The 6200-nt window shown below is 38.7% G+C and overlaps 1 protein-coding gene across 1 annotated transcript in view; it reads left to right on the top strand.

Annotated features, from left to right (window-relative positions):
• The window catches only part of LOC131943413 (D-beta-hydroxybutyrate dehydrogenase, mitochondrial-like), a 143521-nt gene that overhangs the window by 32696 nt on the left and 104625 nt on the right, over positions 1 to 6200 (top strand). The gene's annotated exons all lie outside the window — the stretch shown is intronic.

Raw genomic sequence — 6200 nt, 5'->3', positions numbered from 1 at the left:
AAAATTGAAATCTCATTTAAAAACACAGTTAAGGGCATTTTTACAAGCTTGTATTTAACTTGATTCCTCGTTCTTTTTCTGTCGTGTCTGGGTCAGAGTTTCTTTCAGGCATCTCTTCTGGAGGAGGGGGGATTTTATATAGAAAACATAGTCCCTACTTTTACTAGTGACCGGTCCCCCCCCCCCCACCCCCGGTGAAAAAAAATCTGGAAGAAACACTAGCAGGGCCGGCGCTACCTATAAGGCAGCCTAGGTGGTCGCCTGGGGCGCTATCCATAGGGTGACGCAGAAATGTGTAATCGCCATTATTAAAAGGTACCTCATAATTAATAACTTTGATTACATTTCACTATTTAAACTATAGACATGTTAATATACAAAGGCTTAGAGATCTATTTCGGTGCCCAGAACGAACTATCAATTTTGCGTCCCCTCCTCAAGTTAGGACTATATATAGTTTTTCTCTCATTCTCTCATTTTGAAAGGTCGGGGCGCTTTTTCAAGTGACTTTTTCGTTTTATTTTGGTGTTACGCAATAGATGTAGAAAACAATAATTTATTCTGTAATTACTAGTGTGAGCGGCTGGAGTGTGTTTATCTGTTATTATAATTATTTGTAATTAAGAAGGCGAATGTCGCTTTTTATGTTCCTTTGAGGATTGTTGTGGTTTTTAGTTAAGTAGTCCGCTATTATGGCGCTGATATGATTTTGATTTTACAATGGTTTGTAGCCTGGTTATTGTGTCTTGTTTATATTTTAATGTTATTATTTATGCAAACTTTGTTTTGGATTGTTGCTCCACTTTGCTTTATGTCCTGAATGTTACTTATTATTGTATTAGGGACTATTTTCTTGTGCGTAGCATTGGTTTCTTTGTTCTAGTATTGGTTTCTTTGTTCGTGAATGTGGTGTGTCGACAGGGAGGGACATTCGGCTGGAATGTCGAGGCCTGTGTGTTGAAGAGTTTCTGTGTCACGTTTATGTGGTGTATGGACGGTGGTCCGAAATTGGGTGTTTTGTTTCGTTGAGTTCTGTTGTTTTGTATGTCTTGAGTGTTTTATTTTGTCTAGATCTAGATTCTAGTTTTCTTATAATAACTTTTGGTTCCATATTTTGCTAAATAAATTTTATATTATTTGTTAAAGATTTTTGTGTTGTTATTTAGACTAAGGTTAGGTTATTAACCAGTCTGGGTTTATCCGGGCTTGCACTGACCGGACAGTAGTTAGTTAGATAAGCCTAGCAGTGTTTCTTCCAGACTTTTTTCTCCGGGGGGGCACTTGAAATTTTCGGGGGGGCGGTAGACTTTCTTCGGGGGGGGCGGACACTGTTAAAAGTATATATTTTCTATATAAATTATATAAATTTCATTTCGTTCGGGGGGGCGGTAGAAATTTTTCGGGGGGGGCTTCGCCCCCCCGAAGAGATGCCTGGAAGAAACTCTGAAGCCTAGGGAAGGGTAGGTTAGATTTTAAGGTATCCCCCCCCCCTAGCAGGGCTGACACTAGTAGCAGTCAATATTCTCTATTTCAGCTGTATAAAATTCAGTGATTAGCTTTTTATACTATTGCTATAAGGGCTCGAAAAATCTTTTTGTGGGAGGCGTTGCAGTAAGTTTTGTCTAGGACGCTAAATAACCTGGCGCCGGCACTGATCACTGGTCTGAGTGGAAACTTTGCTAACAAAATTACACCCTAACCGATGTGTTTTAAACTTGAATGTCACTTAGGTTAAGATCTGATAATGCAATGTGCCACGAACTTTTACATAATTAGAGATGTTTCGTTCCTTTTTAAAATTAATTAAATATTCCCATGGCCTATAGTGCACACTTGCTTATAATTTAAGGCCTATATATATAATAAATATAGGCCTTAAAAAAAAAGAAACACCTAAATAGTAACAAAATATACGCGTGCACTAAACAGATGTACATCTAGAATCTAGATCTAAAACATAATGACAAAAATTTATTGTTACACTTTAAACATATAATTGCACCATATTTACATAATTGCTCGTGACTATATATATACACCCTTCTGCCATGCATAAATACAGCGACCCATGCTTTATTTTATATAGTTGGTTTATATAAAATGTGGTGCATTAATTATTATGTTTAAAGCTGAAATTGGAATTCTCCGACCAAGTTTAAACTTAGAAATCTTTTTATTTTTTAATAAAACATCTTCTATAATAATAGTTTCGCTGTCTGTCTATGTATCTATGTATCTATCTATCTATCTGACAAGAACGCTCTAGAGAAAACACAAGCAAATTAAAAACTTTCACAGTAAAGCGAAAGCGAAATATGACGTCATATTCAGCATATTGTAGAAAAAAGTCGACAGCCGGGAGAGTGCACAAAATAATATGACGTCATCGATTCTCGAGTAAACATTGAATAAAAAGGCTATTTTGTTTAATCTTAAAAGTGGTTTGCGTGAAGAGTTTCATTCATACAATTTCAGACGAAGCCCCGCCCAGATTCTTCCTTTAGTTTGTATGATCTACAAATACGACCAGTGTTTCTTTCAGACTTTTTCCTCCCCGGAGAGGGGTGGGGGTACTTGAAATTTTCGGGAGCGGGGTAGAATTTTCTGGGAGGGGGCGGACACTGGAAAAAGTATATAATTATATTTCGTTGAATGGGACGGTAGACATGTTTTGGAGTGTGTGGGGGGGGGGGGGGGGGGGAGGGGGGCGAAGCCCCCTCCTCCCAAGTAGAGTTGCCTGAAAGAAACTCTAAATGCGACTTTTGTCATGAATGAGATTAGGTGCATGGTTTAGGGATATGCCTAAGACTATATTTTGTATAAATTAAAGTACCGAGAAAATAGACAGCAATATCAACATAGCGCCCGTTCTATCCTTTCTCAACGGACAATTTTTTTCGTAATTACTAAAAGGAAAAGAAGGAAATTCTGTAAGGGATTAAAGTGATGTTGCACTTTTTGTAATATATTGAAAATTGTGAAGTCAAGCGAACTCACTCTTCTTGTATTAGTCTTATATTTATAATGTTGTTTTGAGTGATGTCCCTTGTATGTCATGTGTCTTCCGGTGGTAGCTGAATAAAGACTAGATACATCAGCATTGTTTCATTGTCCAGTGTATCATTATGAAAACAACAATCTATTACATTTGGCGACGAGGATAAATCAATCCACTAAAAAGAGCACATGCTTACTTAAAAAGAAGCTTGCTAGAGCATATTGGCTAAGTATTTCTAGGATAATGGCGCTGTATGGCCAGATAAAAGTATTTAATTCGAATGACGAAACCATTCATGGTTATCTAGATAGGTTAAGCTTTTACCTTGAAGCTAACGACGTGACGATAGAAGCCAAAAAGAGAGCTGTTTTGTTAACAGTCATAGGGCCTCAACAATTTAGGCTATTAAAGGACTTATGCGCACCAGCTAGTCCAGCTACCAAGAGCTTTAACGAGCTGAGCAAACTGCTAACAGACCACCATGCGCCCGCACCATCAATTTTCCTGTGTAGAGCCAGATTTGACGGTAGGACTCGTCAACCAAACGAATGAATATCAGAATATGTTGCTGCTTTACGTCATCTAAGTGAATTCTGTGAATTCGGGGACACGCTGCCTGACAGACTATGTGAAAAGTTTGTGACAGGTGTAAACAGCCCTGATGTTCAAAGAAAGTTGCTTCTCGAGTCAGATCTAACATTGGAAAAAGCAATACAACTTGCAACTTCATACCAGCAGTCATCCGAGGCGGTCAGATCTCTGTCGCCCTAGGGATCCATGCAGTAGACAGCAGGTTAGTCAACAAACACCAACCCCATCAGAGCAGTTCAACTTATGCTAAACAGCCTGCAAGTTCAAATCCTAGATCTAAGTCTAGTGATAATTATCAAAAATGTCATCGATGCAACGGTCCCCATGCATCTCATCGATGCAAGTTCAAGTCAGCAACTTGCTATAAGTGCAGTAAGCAAGGTCACATTGCCAAGGCCTGCTTTGCAAAGTCTTCGTCTGTTGCTAGATCTAGCCAGTCAAGACAGTACCGCAGCCAAAGGCAGCACTATGTTAACTGTCACCAAGACAACCTAACCCAACCAATGAACCACTCTACCTGTGAAATGCTCAAACTGATCCGCAGCCGGAGTTCCACCTGTTCTCTGTGAAATCAACAAGTCATACTCCCATCAATGTACTAGTTTGTATCAACGGTAAGAGCATCATCTTCCAACTTGACACGGGAGCATCTCTAACCGTCATCACAAAGAATGACTTTGACGCTGTCACAGGAGGATCAGTGCCTCTACAACCATGTCACAAGTGCCTAACAACATACACAGGTGACAATGTCCCGGTGATAGGAGAGTGTATGGTTCATGTAAGCTATAATGGTCAAAGTGTTAAAACTTCCTCTTCTTGTGGTTGAAGGAAATGGACCACCATTACTAGGTAGGAACTGGTTAGTTGATCTTAAGTTAGACTGGGGGAGTATATTTTCAGTGAACAAAGCAAGAGAATCTAGTTTTACTTCAATAGATAAAGTTATATCTGAAAATGAAGGTGTCTTTGGTAGTTCAGGATTACTAAATGATAGAACAGTGAAGATAAGCATTAAAGACACAAATCCAAGATACTGCAAACCTAGAGTTCCACCTTATGCAATGAGGGATAAAATTAATTGAAAATGAGCTAAGTAGATTGGAATCTAATGGCATCATAAAGAAGGTAGACTATTCCGATTGGGCAACGCCCATTGTGCCAGTGCTAAAGAAGGATGGTTCTGTAAGAATTTGTGGAGACTATAAAGCTACACTGAATAAGCAAATAGAGCTAAATAGGTACCCTATTCCTAACATTGAGGAAATTGCTTTGACTTTGGCAGGAGGAGACAAATTCACTGAATTTGACTTTAGTCATGCTTACACTCAACTAGAACTTCATCCAGATTCAAAAGTCTATACGACAATAAACACACAAATAGGACTCTACCAATATGAAAGACTATGTTTTGGTATATCATCTAGCACTGGAATTTTCCAGGCTGTCATGGACAGTATTTTTCAGGACATTCCAAATGTTTGTGTTTACTTTGACAATGTGTACATAACTGGTAAGAATGACACTGAACATCTGAAAACACTTGATAAAGTCTTGAAAATAGTTGGTTTAAAGATAAACAAAGATAAATGTCAATTCATGCTGACAGATATTAGTTTTCTTGGTTATATTTTGAGCAAACAGGGTCTCAGACCTCAACCTGAGAAAACAAAAGCCATTAAAGAAGCACCCAAACCTGAAAATACCCAACAGCTAAGAGCTTTTTTGGGCTTGATAAATTACTATGCGAAGTTCATAAGGAATCTGTCTGGTAAACTATCACCACTGTACAAGCTGCTGCAGAAAAATGCAACTTGGCACTGGGGTAAACAACAAGATGCTGCTTTTAATGCAGCAAAAGAAGCTTTGTCTTCTGACACTTTGTTAACTCACTATGACCCAGGGAAAAGACTTATCTTAACATGTGATGCTTCACCAGATGGTGTAGGAGCAGTTTTATCCCACATAGATGAAAATGGTGACAGACCCATTGCTTTTACCAGTAGATCTTTGAACCAGGCTGAGAAAAATTATTCTCAGTTAGATAGGGAAGGCTTAGGCATCATTTTTGGTATTAAGAAATTTCACAAGTTTCTGTTTGGTAGGGAGTTCACCATCTTTACAGATCATAAGCCATTGCTGGGTTTGTTTGGGGAAAACAAACCCCTGCCTGAGCATGCCTCATCAAGTGTTCAAAGGTGGGCTATCACACTAGCCGCATACAATTATGAATTGAAATACAAACCTGGATCTGAGAATAGTGCAGATAGTCTTAGTCGTTTACCTTTAAAAAACCAAAGTCTTAGTTATGTACTAGAAGATGTATTTGTTCTTTTCACTATCATAAATAACTCCAATATAAATGTGAATGATGTTAAAAGAGAAACACAAAAAGATGAGTGCTTGATAAAAGTATATGAGTACTGTAAGAATGGTTGGCCTGAAGAGTCTGTGAATCAGGGGCGGAACTACCATACCGCCAGACCCCGCAATGCGGGGGGGGGGGGGGGCCCAGGACGTTTAGGGGCCCAGTTCCGACCAAAAAACAATGCATTTTTTTTTCAAAAATTATGTTTTTCATACATCTTGAAAGTGGTTTTGTAAAAAAAAA

This window comes from Physella acuta, unplaced genomic scaffold, assembly GCF_028476545.2.
Source record: "Physella acuta isolate Inbredline_101_S28 unplaced genomic scaffold, ASM2847654v3 ptg000454l, whole genome shotgun sequence".
Lineage (NCBI taxonomy): Eukaryota > Metazoa > Mollusca > Gastropoda > Physidae > Physella > Physella acuta.
The sequence above is the reverse complement of the archived record's forward strand: the minus strand, read 5'-3'. Positions and strand labels throughout refer to the sequence as shown.